Raw genomic sequence first — 19400 nt, 5'->3', positions numbered from 1 at the left:
TAAGAACCTGTCTGAAAAAAATTACACAATAGGAAATGGCAAACTACTTTATCACTAGCCTAATGTTGGTGGTGCATACCTGCTAGCCTAGCACTCTTGGAGGCAGAACATTCAGTAGTTCAAGGCAATCCTATGTAGTAAGTTTCAGGCCAGCATGAGCTACATAACACCCTGTCTAAAAAAATAAAATCAAAAAAAAAAAAAAAAAATCAAATGGCTTCATAAGATCAACAGGAAAGGAGCCTCCTCAACCTGACAAAGGACATCTGCAAGGAATCCAAAACTCAGCTGGAAATATAGCTTAGTTAATAAAGTACGTGTGTCACATGTATCAGGAAGACCTGGGTTCAATCCCCAGCATCACAAAACTGAGAATGGTAGTGCATGTCTCCCTACAACTAGGAGGTAGAGGTACAAGGATCCAAATTTTTTTTTTTTTTTTTTTTGGTGGACAACATGATTCTTTTTTTTTTTTTTTAGATTTATTTATTTATTTATTATATGTAAGTACACTGTAGCTGTCCTCAGATGCACCAGAAGAGAGCATCAGATCTCATTACGGGTGGTTGTGAGCCACCATGTGGTTGCTGGGATTTGAACTTCGGACCTTCAGAAGAGCAGTCGGGTGCTCCCACCCACTGAGCCATCTCACCAGCCCAAGGATCCAAAATTAAAGGACATCCTCAGCTATACAGCTCGGTCAAGACCAAGCTAGGTTATATGAAACCTTGTCAAAGGGGTGGGGGAGGGGAGTGGGAAGAAGAGAGAGAGGCTGAAGAAATGGCTCAGAGGTTAAGAGAGAGCACTTGCTATTCTTGTAGTTCCCAACCACTGGCAACTCAGTACCAGGAGACCCCGACATCTTTTGTTCTCTGAGAGCAGCCCCAGACACTCACATGGTGTGTACAACACACATCCAGGGGAAACATACATATAACATAGACAAATCTTTTTTAAAAAGAAAAGAAATGGGGGAGAGAAGTATGTCACCCTAGAACTAATTCAGTATTAATTCCTGTTTTCCCAGGAGTAAGACAAGGAGGTTCACACATGCTGCTTCTAGCCAACACTAGGCTAGAAGGTCCAGCCAAGGCAACTGACAAGAAATAAAAGGCATCATATTTGAAAGAAATAGTGAAACTATTTTAATCCACACATAGTACAATCATGTTTACAGAAAACCAGAATGGATCCATTCAATTATGGCTGAAGTAAATGAAGTAAAGTGGCAACATACAAACACAAATTTTATCTCTATACATTTGCAGTAAATAATATAAATATTACATTAAAAACAATTATATAGGCATAAGCATTAAAATACAGATAAATTTAATAAGGGAAGTATAAAACCTATACTCTAGAAAGTACAAACAAGGGCTGGAGAGATGGCACTGACTGCTCTTCCAGAGGTTCTGAGTGCAAATCCCAGCAACCACATGGAGGCTCACAACCATCCGTAATAAGATCTGACGCCCTCTTCTGGTGTGTCTGAAGACAGCCACAGTGTGTCTACATATAATAAATAAATAATCTTTAAAAAAAAAAAGTACAAACAAGGATTCAAGGAAATGTAGAACATAAATACTGGGTATGAAGTGCGCACCTTTAACCCAGAACTTGGGAGGCAGAGACTGGCTGCCCATCATCTACTGAGTTCCAGGTCAGCCAGGCTAAAGGAGGGTAAGACTGTCTTAAAATAAGTAAACAACATACACACACACACACACACACACACACACACACACACTCCTCCCCCCCATGCTTGTAGGTCAGAAGACTTAATATGGCTGCGATGGCAACATCTCCGTCTCCATTTCACCAATTTACTGATACTCCCAGCTAGTGTTCTACTGATTTTCTTATATTAAGCTGGGGGCAGCAAGATGGCTCAGTGAGTAAAACCTCTGCCTGTACAAACCATCTGAGTTCAATCCCCAGAACCCACAACAGAAAGAGAAAACACACACGCACGCACACACACGCCTGCATGCACACATTTTTGTGCTCATGATAGTCACATTTTTACACACAAAATTAATGATTAAGTTGATTCTAAAATGTAGAGGCAGAACTTAGAAGTGTTGCTTAGTAGTAAAGGTTAAAACACCTAGGTTCAATTTCCAGAGCTCAATGTAAATAAGAAATAAATACTGGTATTTCATATGGGATTGTAAGGGACCAGACCAGACAAAACAATATGTGAAAGAACAAAGAAAAGGAATCACAGTCCCTGACACCAAGACTTTCTCTAAAGCAACAGCAGCAACAGGAGCAACAGTACTAACAGTACTAACTAGTGTTAACTCATCAGCGGGTGGAACAGAGGGTGACTCTTGGCAAACACTCTAACTGTGACCAACTGATCCTTGAGAAAGGTGCTAGAGCCGCTCAATGAAGAAAAGTCTTTTCAGCAAATGGTGCCAGGAAGTTGGCTAGCCAACAGCAAACCAGTTGAATTGGGCCCTATAAAAAGCTTGTGTATTAGGCAAGTGCTTTATCACTGAACCATGCTCCCAGCATGAACTACCTTTAATATAATCATTGCAAATCAATTCCCCCAAGATTGCAATAAGACCACATCTACTTCATCATGAAATGATCTTCATTTCCTAAAGGAAACTATAAAGCCAAACAGTGATGCTTCTGTACTCTCTACACTCCCGAAGCAGAAACAAGGGTAATGAGTATAACATGAGCTTGGATTACATAGTGAGCTATAACTAATCTTGCCTACACAGCAAGACTGTGTAGAGAGGAGAGGGAGAGGGAGAGGGAGAGGGAGAGGGAGAGGGAGAGGGAGAGGGAGAGGGAGAGGGAGAGGGAGAGGGAGAGGGAGAGGGAGAGGGAGAGGGAGAGGGAGAAAGAGAAGGAAGAAAGGGAGTGATTGAAGAAAGGTGGGCTGAATAAGAAGGACCCCCACTGGCTCGTGTATTTGAATGATTAGTCATCAGGGAGTCTTACTGTTTGAAGGATTAAGAGGCATGCCCTTATTCAGAGTCAATCAGTCTGTCTGTCTCTCTCTCTCTCTCTCTCTCTCTCTCTCTCTCTCTCTCTCTGCTCCCCCCCTCCCTGCTTTCAGACCAGGATGCAGCTCTCAGGTATTGTTCTAGCACCATGCCTGTCACCATGCTCCTTGCCATGATAATAACAGAGGACCCTCTGAAGCAGTAAGCCCCCAGTTAAATGCTTTCTTATAGAGCTGTTGTGGTCACAGTGTCTTCACTGCGATAGATCAGTGACTAAGATGGGGACAAAGGTGACAGTAAGAGTGGTGAACATAGATAAGAGGATTAAAAAGTTTTTTTAGCAATTACAATGAAAATAATTACAGATATATAGTGGTAGATATACTGTTTGAAATAGCATGTGTACATAACCAAAAGTTTAAAAAGATTAAGAATTAGTTAATCTTTTCTCATCTTCAAGTATAGCATCTCATATTATTATAAATTCCCTGGATTAAACTTAATTAATGATCAATGAGATACACTTCCTGTTCTAAAGCAGCTTACTGTCTAGTAAAAACTAACCAAGGCTTACAGGCAAAATTTACGTGCTAAGTTTTAAAAGTGTCCCTGTCATTAAAACAACTATGACAAAATGAAAATTGAACTAGATTACTATAATCTAAAGGCATGCTAAGTATCAACATATAACTCTATTTTCACCTTGGTACAGCATCTGCTTAGGCTGCACAAAGCCCAAGGTTTGATTCCCCTGTACTGTCTCACCCCCACAAAAGCAAAATTAAACAGCTATAAAAAACATTACTAGGGCTGGAGAGATGGCTCAGCAGTTAGAAGCCCTTGTTGCTCTTACAGAGGACCCAGTTCTAGTTCACAACAGGAACACTTAGTAGCTCACAACTCAGGGAATCTGACGCCCTCTTCTGGCCTCTGCAGACACTGCACAAGCAGTGCACAGATAACACATGCTGGCAAAACACCCATATACATAAAATAAAAATAAAGGAAAAAAACCAAACATTAGTAAGGATCCGTGAGACGGTTTGATGAATTAAGGCACTTGCTGTGCTGGCCTGGTGATCTAAATTAGATCCCCCAAGCCCACATATAAGAAAACTGACTCCCCAAAATTGTAAACACATACACACACACACACACACACACACACAAGTGTCAACAGTTCCCATACATACACATGCAAAAACACTCCTGGGACAAAAGCATAAACTGTATATGAAGAGATTTTCAGTAAATTTTGTGCATTCAAGGCTAACTTGCTGATATAGTTTTGACCAGATAGTACTAAATGCTTCAAAGAATCAAAAAAAAAAAAAAACCCACATAATTTTATATTATGTATTTTGTTGATCACACTACAATGTTGTTTTTAGAATTATAAAGCTGCTGGGCAGTGAGATGTTCAGTATGCAGAGGCACTTGCAGTGTGAGTCTGGTGAGTGTAGCAGACCCTGTGTGGACGGAGAGAACCAATTTCAAAATTTGTTCTCTGACCTCTACATACATGCTATGGTACACATTCACACATACATTAATGGGTATACCCACACAAACGGATTTTTAACTTTTAATTAAAAACTAAATTATAGGGGCTGGATAAATAGTTCACCAGTTAAGTGCACTTCGGCTCTTTCAAAGGACCTGAGTTCAGTTCCCAATACCCATGTCAACAGCTCACAACCACCTATGACTCCAGCTCCAGGGGATCTAATGCCTTCTTCTGACTTCTATAGGCACTTGTGTCATACATTCACATGGATACACAGACATACAAATAAATAAAAGCGTTTTTAAAACTATAAGGTTATTGAATAAGGCAATGACAGATTCTAGGCCTGCCTAGAATTCATGAGGCCCTGAGCCTAATTCTTAAACACAGTGAAAAGCCATCGCTCATTTGCTGAACAAAGAAATGACCAACATTCATGTAGCACTCGCACAAACAAGCCATTCCACTTAGAGCTCTTTATTTAGAGCTGTAAGTTGATAAAGATACAGTTGATGAAAAACAAACCCACATAAAGGTTTCCAACTGAGGGCTGGAGAGATGGCTCTACAGTTAAGAACACTGGCTGCTCTTCCAGAGGTCCTGAGTTTGAGTCCCAGCAACCACATGGTAGCTCATAACTATCTGTAATGAGAAACAGTACTGTCTTCTGGCTTACAGGTGTACATGCAGGCAGAATATTGCATGTATATTAAATAAATAAATCTTAAAAAATAAAAAGATGGACTTGATTTCTGAGAAAGGTGCAAGAGCAATTCAGCAGAATATATAATTATGAAAGTTGAAAATTAAAAGTCTTGCAGGCAGTGGTGGCGCACGCCTTTAATCCCAGCACGTGGGAGGCAGAGGCAGGCGGATTTCTGAGTTCAAGGCCAGCCTGGTCTACAAAGTGAGTTCCAGGACAGCCAGGGCCACACAGAGAAACCCTGTCTAGAAAAACCAAAAAAAAAAAAAGAAAAAAAAAAAGAAAATTAAAGTCTTTCAGTAAATGGCCCTGAAATACTAAAGACATCCACAAGCCAGAGTCTTAATTTTAAACATTAACTCAAAAGAAATCAATGAAGATAGAAAACAACTTAGAAGTGATCACTGATAAGGGTTCTGAAGGAGAGGCCATAAGCATGATAACTACAAAGAAGCATCAAGAAACAACTGTGCTGACCACAGTTCTGCATTTTGATTTGGATGGTCACAAAAGCTACTAAAGCAAATTAAAACTGTTTAGAAACATGCCAAATGCCTTTGCAAGTACATGTATGTACACACAAAAGATACCTGAATAATCTACTCTGACAAAAGCTGACTAGGCTGGAGCTGTGGTTCAGTAGCAGTGAGAGATGAGTGCTCACGAGGCCCCTATGTTTAAGCCTCAACACCACAAAGAAAGTGGTAAAGAATATATGTGCATCAATCTCAGCTTTCTGGTTCTTATAATACATTCTTAGTTCATAATGTGAATGGGGTAGGAAGGGATGCCTGAATAGAAGCTCCCTATATCTTTACATTTTAATTAATGTAGTTTGTGTATGAATGTTGTCTGCGTGTCTGTGTACCACGTGCATGCATCCAAAGCAAGAGAGGCTTTGGATCCTAGACAGACACCTGGACAGACCGTGCGGGTGCTGGGAACTGAACCTGAGGTGCTCTAACTGCTGAGCTATCTCTTCAGCCCCTTCTTACATAGATATACTTACCACTTCCCATGAGTCTATCATGAAGTTTATAGTCTTTAGGGTTTATGTACTGAAACCCTTATCAATACTCAGCACCTCTCAAAGTATTTAGCCACAGGAAGTTTTCAAAATAATTAAATTTGAAATTTTAAATTATATTTATTTGTGGGGGAGGGTACTCATGCATGCATGATATATATATGTATGTATATACATAGATAGAGAGAGAGAGAGAGAGAGAGAGAGAGAGAGAAAGAAAGAGAGACAGAGACGACAGAGACAGAGCGAGAATGCACCTTTGGAACTCAGATGACAACTTAATAGAGTTGCTTCTGTCCTACTATGTGGGTCCCAAGGGTAAAACTCAGGACATGGGTTTCAGTAGCAAGTCCCAGGCCTCATTGACCCAGCTAAATCATATTTGGATCACATGTAAATCATGTTTGGATCACATGTAAATGGGGTCATTAGAATGGGCCTAATGCAACTAGACCAGTGTCTCAGGACACTGAGACAGAGGAAGAGTGAAGGCAGGCAAGTGTGTGTGGAACCCACATTAACGCACAGCCAAGAAGGTAGCTTCCTAGAACCCAAGAAGAGAGAGTGCAGAAACCACAACCTACCAGTGCCTTGCTCCTGATTTCAAGCCTCCAAAATTTTAAGACGGTGTTTCTATTTCATAAGCCACAGTCTGTATTATGATAGCCTTATGAAACTAATCTATAACCTTGTGAAGTAGCTGCTATTATTTGTACTTATGGATAAAGGGAACAAAGGGATTTTAAGAGTTATTAACCCTGCTGGGTGTGGTGATGCACGCCTTTATTCCCAGCACTTGGGAGGCAGAGGCAGGTGGATTTCTGAGGCCAGCCTGGTCTACAAAGTGAGCTCTAGGACAGCCAGGGCTATACAGAGAAACCCTGTCTCAAAAACCAAAAAAAAAAAAAAAAAAAAAAAAAAAAGAAGAAAAAGAGTTATCAACCCACCTCAGATCACACAGCTTTTACTAAGGTCTGGGATAAGGAGACTTCATGTGTTTCTAACCATTCAGCTTAGTTCACAAGCTGCTAGAACAGCTAAGATTAGAGAATGAAATGAATGTAGTGAGTGTCGGGCTCTGCTTCATCTATGGTATTCTCTGGGGTAGGGGAGTATGCAAGGTGGGAGGACCAAGCACACTGTGGGCAGCACCACCCCTGGGCTGATGGTCCTAGATACTATAAGGAAGCAAGTTGAGCAAGCCAGCAAATAGCATTCCTCCATGGCCTTTGCATCAGTTTTTTTTTTTTAAAGATTTATTTATTATTATATCTAAGTACACTGTAGCTGTCTTCAGAAGAGACAGTCAGATCTCACTACAGATGGTTGGGAGCCTGGGATTTGAACTCAGGGCCTTTGGAAGAGCAGTCAGTGCTCTTAACCGCTGAGCCACCTCTCCAGCCCTCTACATCAGTTCTTGCTGAGTTTTTGCCCTGACTTCCCTGGACAATGGATAACAAATAATAAGATGAAATAAACCCTTTCTTTTCCAAGTTGTTTTCATGTTTATCAGAGCAATAGAAACTTTAACTAAGACAGTCTACTTATCAAGCCCTTTTATTTATATATTTTTTTAAGTTTTTTTAAAATTACTTATTTATTTGTGTGAGTATACACCATGTAAGTTGTAGGTACTCACAGAAGCCAAAAGAGGGCAGTGGCACAATTCCCCCCAAGTTGGAGTTATAAGCAGTTGTGTGTAAGACACACAATCTGAGTGCTGGAATGGAGGTCTGGTCTTCTGAAAGAGAAGCAAGCCCTCTTTAACTGCTGATAAACTCCAGCATTGTCAGGTCTTTTTATAAGAGAATCTAATTATACTAATACATAAAGGAGGCCTCTTAGTACAAACTTATAAAACACAAGATTTATTAATTTTATTACTATTACTACTACCAATACAACTACTACCACTACTACCACTGACAGAGTTTCACTATGACAGCCTAGGCCTGACATTAAATTCTAGACCCTCTAGCCTCAGCCTGGGCTGAGGTCACAAGATATATACCCAGCTTCTCAATTACCTTTTTTCAAAACAAAACAAAACAAAACAAAACAGGGTTTCTCTGTATGGCAGCCCTGGTTTTCCTTGAACTCACTACCTAGTCCAGGATGACCTTAAACTTACACAAAGTGCCACCACATCTGGCTTTCAATTACCTTTTAAAGGCTTTAGCTCTTTTGTTTGGTTGGGGTTTTTTTTTTTGCTTTATCCTTACATTCTCTGGGGGCGGGGGGCAGGAACACTGGAAAGATGGCTTGGCTTCATTAGGAGCACAAACTGCCCATGCAGAGCACCAGTAGTTGGTTCCCACACTCACTGCAGGTGGCTCACAACCACTGGTCAACTCCAGCTCCAGGAGATCCAACGCCCTTCTCTTTACTTTTCAAGGATACCTTCATTCACATGCACATCCCAACACATAAACACATACATACATGTAATTAAAAATAAAACTAAATTAAATCTTAGTTCTTCTACAAGTGCATTTATTTTGTGTGTTATTTGCAGGTGTAGGCATTATGTGTAACACTGAACATAGATGAAGGTCAGAGGGCAACTTGTCCCACCCTGGATGTGAAATCCAGGCTTGATAGCAAGGGCCCATGCTCTGTGTTTTAAGATAGGGTCTGGCTATAAATAGGGTTATACATACTTATTTTCTAGTTCATTTATACCAACTCTTATCTTTTGCGTGTTTTTTGTTGTTTTGTTTTGTTTTTTGAGATGACGTCTCAAAATATAACCCTGGCTGGTTTAGAATTAAGCTTAGCTGCCTGCCTCTGCCTCCTGAGTGTGAGTCAGCATATTCAACTCTCTGGGATGTATCTGTCTGGACTGTCCCACTCCTAGCTCCAGGCAGAGTCTTGGATCGCTGACTTTAATGTTGGGAATGGTGGTACATGCCTTGGAAAGCTGAAGTAAAAATTTTAAGTTTGAGGCCAGCCTGAGCTAAACAGAAAAGCACTGTCTTAAAACTAAATTAAAACAAATTTGTAATACAAACTGTATGGGTTAAAACAGAGAGGATTTCCTATAAACAATCTGCAGTTGCAGCTGCTTAGTTTATTCTGACAGGGCTTTTTTGTTTGTTTTAAAGATGTATTTATTTATTTCATGTGAGTATTCTATCACTCTCTGCAGACACACCAGAAGAAGGCATCGGATCCCATTACAGATGGTTGTGAGCCACCATGTGGTTGCTGATAATTGAACTCAAGACCTCTGGAAGAGCAGTCAGTGCTTTTAACCACTGAGCCATCTCTCCAGCCCCTTGTCTGACAGTTTTGGTTCTTTTGGTTTTTGTTTATTTTTTTTAAACAGGGTCTTATGTGGCCTAGGCTGGCCTCAAAACTGACAATTCTCCTATCTCTGCTTCCCAAATGCTAGAAACACAGGAGTTCCACCCTGACCCTTAGTTTTGAGACAGGGTCTCAAGTAGCCCAGGCTGATCTTGAACTCCCTACATAGCTGAAGATGAGTTTATACTTCTGAAGGCCCTGCCACCATGCCCAGTTTTTGTGGTGCTGGGAATCAAGCTGAGGGTACTTCATGCATTCTAGGTAGGCACTCTACCTACCTAATAAAATCCCCAGCCTCTCCTACCACTGTCTTTTTATATTATCCTTTTAAATTTTATTTTATGTGTGTGAATACTTTGAATGCATGAATGTCCATGTACCATATGCATGCCCAGTGCCCTAGGAGTCCAGAAGAGAGCACTAGACCCTTGGAACTGGAGTTACAAACTGTTAGGTGCTAGAAATTGAACCAAGGTCCTGTGTAAGAACAGCAAGTACTCATTGCCACTGTCCCGAGCCATCTCTCCAGCTCCCTGACTCTCACTAGACAGGTAGTATAACTGTTTCCTCTGGGCTTGTCATGACTTCTGCTAACACAAAACACAGTAGATGTGGTCATACTTGCATCTTAACAGAAATCTGACAGAATCAAAGATGAATCTGGGTACCAATTCCATGAGCTGTCATCTTTCTTCACATGGCATGAGGTGATATGGTCTACCAGGAGAGCAAGCATATTCTGAAAATGGCCTAAGTTCTAAAGAAAATACTATAACCTCTGAAACAGTCCATTGTAAGAAAGCTATAGCAGCAGCTATGTGACACCTGCTATTAGTAATCAGATACAAACACAACTGAGGCTGAGCTGTCTACCTAGAGCAGCAATTCTCAACTTGTGGGTTGCAACACCTTTGGCAAACTGCTATCCTCAAAAATATTTACATTATGATTCATGACAGTAGCAAAATTACAGTTATGAAGTAGCAATGAAAATAATGTTGTGGTTGGGGATCACAACATGAGGAACTGTAGTAAAAGGACACAGCATTAGGAAGGCTGAGAACCACTGGGTTAGAAGGAACTTGCCTGTATAAGGGAAGAATTACAATGACGAACAGACAGTGGCAAGCTTTTTCCATCTCAGCCTCTGATTGGGAAGGAAAAGTGACTAGTAGAAAGGGGGAAATGGAGGTGCTGGCTTGGGGGGGGGGGGGTCCTAGATTTTAAAAAGCTTATATGTCAGAAATTTTTCATCCTAGCACTTGGGAGGCAGAGGCAGGTGGATTTCTGAGTTCGAGGCCAGCCTGGTCTACAGAGTGAGTTCCAGGACAGCCAGGGCTACACAGAGAAATCCTGTCTTGAAAAAAAACCAAAAAAATAAATAAAGCTTATATGTGTGTGCTTCAGCCTGAATGAATGCAGGTACACCATGTACAGGAGCCTTCTGAGACTAAAAGAGGAAGGTGGATCCTCTAGCACTAGAGTTACAGGGAGGTACAAGCTGTCATGTGGGCTCTGGCTCCTCAGTAACAATCATAAGCACTTTTAACCAATGAACTATCTTATTTCTCTAATCCAGGCTTGCCAGTTTTATGGAAGAACAAGAGAAATCAGACAAGGAACTTGTCTAGGTCATCCAAAGAGTCAAAGTCTGTGTCAAAAGTTGGTGGGGGAGAGGGGAAGACTCATGTACAGCTAGAGCAGTTAGATTCTCTGCTTCTAAATTTCTAGAAAGCTAAGAAAAACTGAACAGTAAGAGGCGAATGACAACCGCAGGATATCTTGCTATAAATCGCCACTACCCCTGCTGTGAAAAGACATTAACCTGGATGGAGGCGGGATCCGTCCTAGCTACTCCCCTAATGACATAATCAAGGCCAAGACACCTCACACAGGGATCCTATGCTAAAATACTGATTTGTACAAAACAAGGTGGCACATGCTTTTAATCCCAACAGCTGGAAAACAGAGACAGGAGGATATCTGTGAGTTAAGAGGCTAGCTGAGACTATATACTAAGGCCTTGTCTTCCCCACCCCCCGCTCCAGCCCCCCAAATCAGATCTGTTGGTCATATTAATGTGTGAAAACACTTGGGCCTTAGTGACCAGGATACACTTAGCTCAAAGAAAACCTACCTAGAGACCCTGTCTCAAAAAACAAACAACCCCCCCCCCACACACACACACACAAAACCAAACAGGTATACTAGGTGTGGACTTTCTGCCTGGGCTCCCTTTGCGTGCCATTACTGGAAAGCTTCATCTAAGGATGCAAGCTGTAAGCAGACTTGCGTGGCTGGATGAAATGAGACCAACCCTACAGAAGCAGAACTTACTCACCCTGCTCAAGCCCCTTCAATAGCCAAGTAGCGGCCCACACTCATACTGCTGTAACTTCAACTGCCTTTCTGACAGAACTGGTACTAGCTATGGGATCTGACAGAACTGGTACTAGCTATGGGATCCTTCTGGTACACATTTCTTGCAGTTTATAGCAGTTCACAGAATCTAGAAGTCAGTGAAAGGCTTTCTCCTCAGTTTAGTGGTATTAACTTTGCCTGTGGCTAAGGTTCTCATTACTAGTAGCTCAAAGTTTTTTTCCTCCATCCAGTCATCTACTTCTAGCTATGACTTTGCTTTCCACAAATTTACTTTTGTTCAACTATGGTCTGAAAATACTAAATGGAAAAGTCCAGAAATAAATAATTCTTAAGTTTTAAATTGTATGTTGTTATGAGCAACCATGGGAGCCCGTCCTACCTCACGTGCGAAAGACCCTGTGTCCTGGTGGGGAGCAGTCTGACTGCTGACAGCCTGCAGTGCTCCTGCTTATGACTCAGTTTACTTACTGCCTCCAAACCAGAGTAGTGATGCTGGCAACTCGGCATGACAAAAAATGTCTTGTTTAAGTGAAAGGGTAAAAGTTCTTAAGTTAATACAGAAAGGAAAAAAAAACTTGTATGTGGAATTTGCTAAGATTTATATGCTGAGATTGCCAGGATGAATCTTCTATGAAGGTGTGAAAAAGGTAAAATAAGAAAAAGTTAATTTTTTTGTTCTCACACCTGAACTACAAGAATTACCAGCTACAGTGACAGTTCTTTACACTGGTGAGCCTATGTATAGGAAAACATTGTGTATGTTTATGCACATAAAGTTTATCACTGTCTGTGCTTTCTCACATCCACTAGAGGCATTTGTCCCTGTGGGTAAGGTGGAACTTCTGTAGACTAATTTCCTAGGACGTTAGCTTTATTGTTAAACAATGGGTCAAATAGATCTGTTTTATAAGTCACTCTTGGGTATGAAGTGTCACTTCTCTCAGTTATTTCTGCTATGAAATACTCATGAGGTAAGAATGAATTCTGAGCCAGCTACAGTATCCCATGCCTTCAATCCCAGCCAGAGATCCCAGCAGCTGGATCTCTGTTAATCTGAAGCTAAAGTTTGGTTTACATTGAGAGTTCCAAGCCAGCCAAGGCTAGATAACAAGAAAAGAATAAATTTTGTTGGTCTGTAAAATTTTAGAGAGCTACAGTTACTGCAGCCTCTCCAGAAGCCTGAAGAACACTAAAGCCCACGGTGTAAACTGTGTGAGACAAATGAAGTGTATCGAGCCATCAGGGTGAGGATGGCACGCTGACTGCTGGCCCGCACAGCACAGTCTACATCTTTTATTTCAGCAATCCTCTTAGAGCAAGGGATGTAACTCAACGGTTTTCATTCCCAGCACTGCAATAAAGAACTAGAGAAGGGCTGCAGCAGCATTTCTCAGCCTGTGGACTTCGACCCCGTTGGGGTCAAATGATTCTTTTCACATGGTCACCTAAGACCATGGAAAAAAGATGTTTACATTATGATTCCAAAAGTAGCAATATTACAGTTATAAAGTAGTATCAAAAATAATGTTATGGTTGGAGTCACCACCACATGAGAAGCTGTATAAAGAAAGAGTCCCAGCATTAGGAAAGTTGAGAATCACTGGGCTCATTTAAGTATATGAGCCAGAGACAAATGCCACTAACTTATGTATGGCACTCTTCAACTCAATTATCCTTCTGTTTCATTCAATACACTGAGTTAAAAAAGACTTTGAGGCTGGAGAAAAAAGCTTAGAGGATAAGAGCTTAAAAGTGATCTTATTGAGAGTCAGGTTCAATTCCCAACACCCATGTGAGGCGCCACCTCTAACAGTAGTAACACTTGTGGGCACCTGCACACGTGCACGTGTGCGCACACACACACACACACATTTATTTTTAAACTAAAGAAAAAAATGGATACTGGTTTTCTACCTACGATGAGTGCTGTATAGCCTGGGTTTTGAGATAGGGTCTCACTGTCTTTTCAAGGCCCTAGGTTGGTCTAAAAGAGGGCAAAGATGTTACCATGAGCCTTTGATAAGCCACATATTGCAACTTCTATGAGAATCAGTAATAAGAGTAAAAAGGATAGAAGACTTTCAAAGTAGAAGGGGCATGAAAGCCACTAAAGCAGAAGCACTGTCCTACGTGCATTTTCCTGGCGTCTGTGTGTGGCACCTGAGACTGTGTCTGTCAGGAGCCCCTGTCAGGAGCCAGCTCCCAGCTGACATATTTGGAAAGGGTATGCTTATGCTCTCCAATGTTGCTCAGAAGGAAATCTTCAACACTTCCACCTTTGATTTTAACTAAGTGATAGGAAATCCTGCTTAGAATCTTATGCTAAATAACTTGAGCTAGGCGGTGGTGGGGCAACTCTTTAATCTCAGCACTTGGGAGTCAGAGGCAGAAGGATCTCTTTGAGTTTAAGGCCAGCCTGGTCAACAGAGTAGATTCCAGCAAGACAATCAGAGCTACACACAGAGAAACTCTCTCTGGAAAAAAAAAGGGGGGGGGGGAGAAATAGCTCATCAGTTAAGAACAGTGTTGCTCTTGCAGAGGACCAGGTTCAGTTCCTAGCACCCATATGGTGCTCATAACCACTCATAACTCCAGTTCCAGGGGATCAGATGCCTTCTGACCTGAGGGCACCAAGAGTGGACATGGTTCACAGACAAGCAAACAAACACTAATATACATTAAATTTAAAAGATAAATAATGTTTTAAAAAAGGGAAGAGGGAATCGGGTAAAGAACTTGAGTAGGGGAGACCAGGAAGGGGGAAACTTTTGGAATGTAGATAAATAAAATAATTTAATTAAAAAAAAAAGTAGCAAAAGAAAAAAGTTCTCGTAATGCTGAGAATTTATTATCGTTTGGATCAAAACGATTTCCCCAAACCATGTGTTAAAAGCCTGGTACCCAATTCAGCCAAGTTCAGAGGTGGGGCTTCGGAAAGTGACTGGATCAAAAGAGTTCTGACATCATTTATATATGGGAGTTCTTTTCTTTAGTGTTATTTACTTATTTGTGTGTGTGTGCGCGCGTGCGCGCGCACGTGCAGCTCTTAATCACTTTTTCTTAACTTGCAGGCTCTTAGGAGGTAACAGAAAATTAGGGTACTTAGGTGAAGGAGTGGGCTCATGGTGTCATGCCTCTTGGGGACTGTGTCTTGTCCCTGGACCTTTCCTTGCTCTGCTCCAAACCCTCTCTACCATGATGTTCTGTCTGTCTGTCTCACTATAAGCCAAGGAACAGAGCCAAAAAGTCACAGAAAACAGTGAACAGAAATAACTGTTTCCTCAAGTTGGTTTTTATAGGTATTCTGTCACAACAATGTGAAACTAACAATTAAACCCAGGGCTTACACACATGACAGACAAGTATCCTACCACATTCTTTCTTTTCTTTGAGACAAGGTCCAGGCTTTTTTTTTTTTTTTTCCTCTATAGCCATGGATAACCCTAAATTTCTGATTCTCTGTCTCTGGCTAGGATGACAGACCTATGTTACCTTGTCTGGTTTATGAGGGTGCTGAAGGTTGAAACTAGAGCCTCATGAATGGGAGGCAGTAGACAAGAATTCTACCAATTCAGCTACATTTCAAGCTCCTCAAAATGCTCAATCTTTGTCACTTTTTTTAGATATGCCTTTAAGTTATAGATACATGTGTATATTTTGTAAGTGTAATCTTACAAAAACCACACCCATAATGTATCTACAACTTCCAGTTTCAATTTCTTCAAAAAGTAAAATGAAAACTTTAAAGACAACTGCCAAAGACCTAACATTCTTCCATATAGTTTAAAAAAAAAAAAAAAAAAAAAAAAAAAAGGTGCAATGGGGAAGGAAAATGAATAGGAACAAAGTATAACAGCATTCATGGAGAGAACTGCTGTAATTAAACTCATCACTGTGTAAGCCAACTTTTGTATGTATACACGTATATACCTCCTTATTGACACCTTAAATTTAGTCTCCTAGGGCAGTTAATCTAATTTTCAAAGAAATAAAAACTCTTTCATTTTGCAATCATTTCATTGTTTATACAAGTCGATATTCTGTAACTACAAAGCACATTGTAATAAAGTGGTCCTTAGCAAGTCTACAACTCAACCTGTGGGAGTGACATAGCAGCTTGCAAAAAGAGAACGGAGAGTGTCTGTTAACTCAATGACTTAAGTACAGACTTGCTAAACAACATGTGTTATAGGACCCAGATATAGCTGTCTCTTGTGAGACTATGCCAGGGCCTAGCAAACACAGAAGTGGATGCTCACAGTCAGCTATTGGATGGATCACAGGGCCCCCAATGGAGGAGCTAGAGAAAGTAACCAAGGAGCTAAAGGGATCTGCAACCCTATAGGTGAAACAACAATATGAACTAACCAGTACCCCCCAGACACCCCTCATGTCTCTAGCTGCATATGTATCAGAAGATGGCCTAGTTGGCCATCAGTGGAAAGAGAGGCCCATTGATCGTGCAAACTTTATCTGCCTCAGTACAGGGGAACGCCAGGGCCAAGAAGTGGGAATGGGTGGGTAGGGAAGTGGGGGGGGGGGGGTATGGGGGACTTCTGGGATAGCATTGGAAATGTAAATGAAATAAATACCTAATTAAAAAAAAAAGATAAAAACCTGTTATACCTGGGAGACACACACACACACACACACACACACACACACACACACACACACTTTTTTATATCTGATATAACTAAGGGGCCAGGGAAATAGATCAGCAGGTAAAGGTACTTGGTCCCAAACCTAATGACCTTAATTCAATCCCTGCAATCTACATGGTAAATAGAGAGAACCAATTCCTACAAGGTGTCCTCTCATCTCCACAAGTGTGAAACAGCACTTGTACCAACTCCCAACAGAAATAAAATTTATAAAAAATTTAAGTATATCCTACTAGGTATAAACAATAGCACAAGCAAGGCTGGAATTCCACACCCCCTTCCATCTCCAGAATCAAGGAAAATGCACATTTAAATTGCTACAGAGGAGCAGAGGAAGGAATAAACTGTAACAAGTCTTGATTGAAAACAAGACAGTAAGTTTTATATTATGAAAAGTAAATTATCTAGTCCTTAAGGAAAGAGATCCTGAACTAAACATAGTGTTGATGCCTTTAATCCCAGTACTCAAGAGGCAGTGGCAGGGCTGGAGAGATGGCTCAGCAGTTAAGAGCACTGACTGCTCTTCCAGAGGTCCTGAGTTCAATTTCCAGCAACCACATGGTGACTCACAACCATCTGTAATGGGAATCTGATGCCCTCTTCTGCTGTGTCTGGAGACAGCGACAGTGTACTCATATACATAAAATAAATAAATAAACCTTTAAAAAAAAAAGCAGCAGCAGCAGCAGTGGCAGGTGGATCTCTGTGAATTCAAGGCCAGCCAGTCTATATATTGAGTACCAAGACAGCCAAGGCTCCCTGAAACCCTGTCTCAAACTACACACACACAGAAAGAGATATTGGGCTGAAGAGATGGACTGAAGTAGTCTTCAGAGGACCTAAGTTCAGTTTCCAGCACCCACATGGCAGTTCATAACAACCTGTAACCCAGCTCAGGGATCCAACACCCCTTTTCTGGCTTCTTTGAGTACTACACACATGTGGTGCACAGATATATATGCAGGCAAAACACATATATAAAGACAAATAAATATTAGGGAAAAAAGACAGAGTTTAAAAAAAAAAATAGCTTGCTGAGCGCTGGTAGTACATGCCTTTAATCCCAGTACTCAAGAGGCAGGCAGACTTCTGAGTTCAAGGCCAGCCTTGAACATAGTGAGTTCCAGAACAGTAGGAATACATGGGGAAACCCTGCCTGGAAAAAACAAACAGCTAGCTTAACTATTAGGTGAGAAAGTTTACCACCCAATTTAATCTTATCTCCTCAACCTTGTAAAGGGATGTTTCCAGCTCTGCCTACAAAGTGGCAGCCACAGCAGAAGCGTGTGCTCCACAGGCTCCTTGCTGTGCATGATGCATCTTTTCCCTATTACCAACTCAGAAAAACCATCTTAAACCTTTTAAACAAAAACTACATAAAGCATCCCAAACCAATTAGTTCTGGTTTAATGATTATTAAATAAACCTATTAACATAGAGAAAATTAATGTATTCGTGTGCTGTGCAAGAACAAAAAAAATTGTGAAATTAAAAGCCAAAATATAAATAAGCATTTGAATGTAAGTAATAAATATGGTTTGCCAAAGTTTTGTGAGTTACATTGAATTTTCGGTGTGAAAAAGCAGAAGCAATACGGTAGAAGCCCTGCAATAACCAGAACGTTCAAAGACTGCAACTACTTCCAGCACTCTTGTCCATTTGGAAAGAGTCCACAACGGCTCTGACTGCCTTCCTACTATGGGCATCTGAAAGTGTCCTGAGCACTTAGGACAAACTCAGGAGATCACACAGATCTCACTAGATGGCACCATCACAGGCAAGTCACTGTGGACCAGCAAAGGTAGAGACTTGTCTCCATCTTAACAAACTGAACGCTGTCAACAGTGCCATCCTTACTGGGAAAACATGACCCACAACACATCAAGTAAACCAGAAAAGGAGTCTCACCAAAAGCATCCTTTCTACCCAATACCACTGTCCTCATTTCAATAGGTGACCCGTGAGATATAATGTCTAGCCCTAACCATAACAGAAAGAGTAATAATAAGACTATCTCAAAAAAATGTTATATATAAAAAAAGAGTAGCTTGGGCTGCAGAGATGGCTCAGCCTGCAGTTGGGAGCACTGACTGCTCTTCCAGAGACCCTGAGTTCAACTCCCAGTAACCACCTGGTGGCTCACACCCATCTATAATGGGATCTGATGCCCCCTTCTGGGGTGTCTAAAGACAGCAACAGTGTACTTACATATAATAAATAAATAAATAAATAAATAAATAAATAATTTTTAAAAAAAGAGTAGATTAGCAAGGAAATGATAGCACACGCCTTTAATCCCAGTTCTTGGGAGGCTAGAGGCAGGAATATCTCTATGAGTTGGACCGCAGCCTGGTCTACAGAGTGAGTTATAGGACAGCCAGGGCTACACAGAAAGACTCTAACTCAAAAACAAAACAAAACAAAATAAAACTTCCTTTCCTTTACCTGTCTGCAAATAATGCAGTAACTTACCTTTCTTTCAATTCTGTGCTAAAGAAATCAATTTTCCCCTGATCACTAAATAATGCATTTATTGAGATAAATATACTTACCATGACAGACATGTCAAAATGTGTAATTAATGGCATAGAAGCAACTTAGTATTTATGAACTTTCTAACAAACAGTATTAAAGTTTGAGGTCTGGGGTTTGCTTGTTTTTAGAGACAGGGCTTACCATGTGGTCCAGGCTGGTCTCTAACTTAGGATCCTACTACCTCAGCTTCTCAAGTGTACACTGAAATTTTCCTATAACTTAGTTACATGATCTTGAGTCTAAGCAGTAAAATTAAAATGTCATTCGTTCCCATCACTTGGACCTATTTTACCAAAAGCACACTTTA

At 40.9% G+C, this 19400-nt stretch overlaps 1 protein-coding gene across 20 annotated transcripts in view; it reads right to left on the bottom strand.

The window, feature by feature from the left end:
• The window catches only part of Tlk2 (tousled-like kinase 2 (Arabidopsis)), a 116065-nt gene that overhangs the window by 77475 nt on the left and 19190 nt on the right, over window positions 1–19400 (bottom strand). The window lies entirely within an intron of this gene.

The sequence above is a fragment of the Mus musculus genome, chromosome 11 (assembly GCF_000001635.26).
Source record: "Mus musculus strain C57BL/6J chromosome 11, GRCm38.p6 C57BL/6J".
NCBI lineage: Eukaryota > Metazoa > Chordata > Mammalia > Rodentia > Muridae > Mus > Mus musculus.
This window is presented reverse-complemented; position numbering and strand designations above follow the sequence as displayed.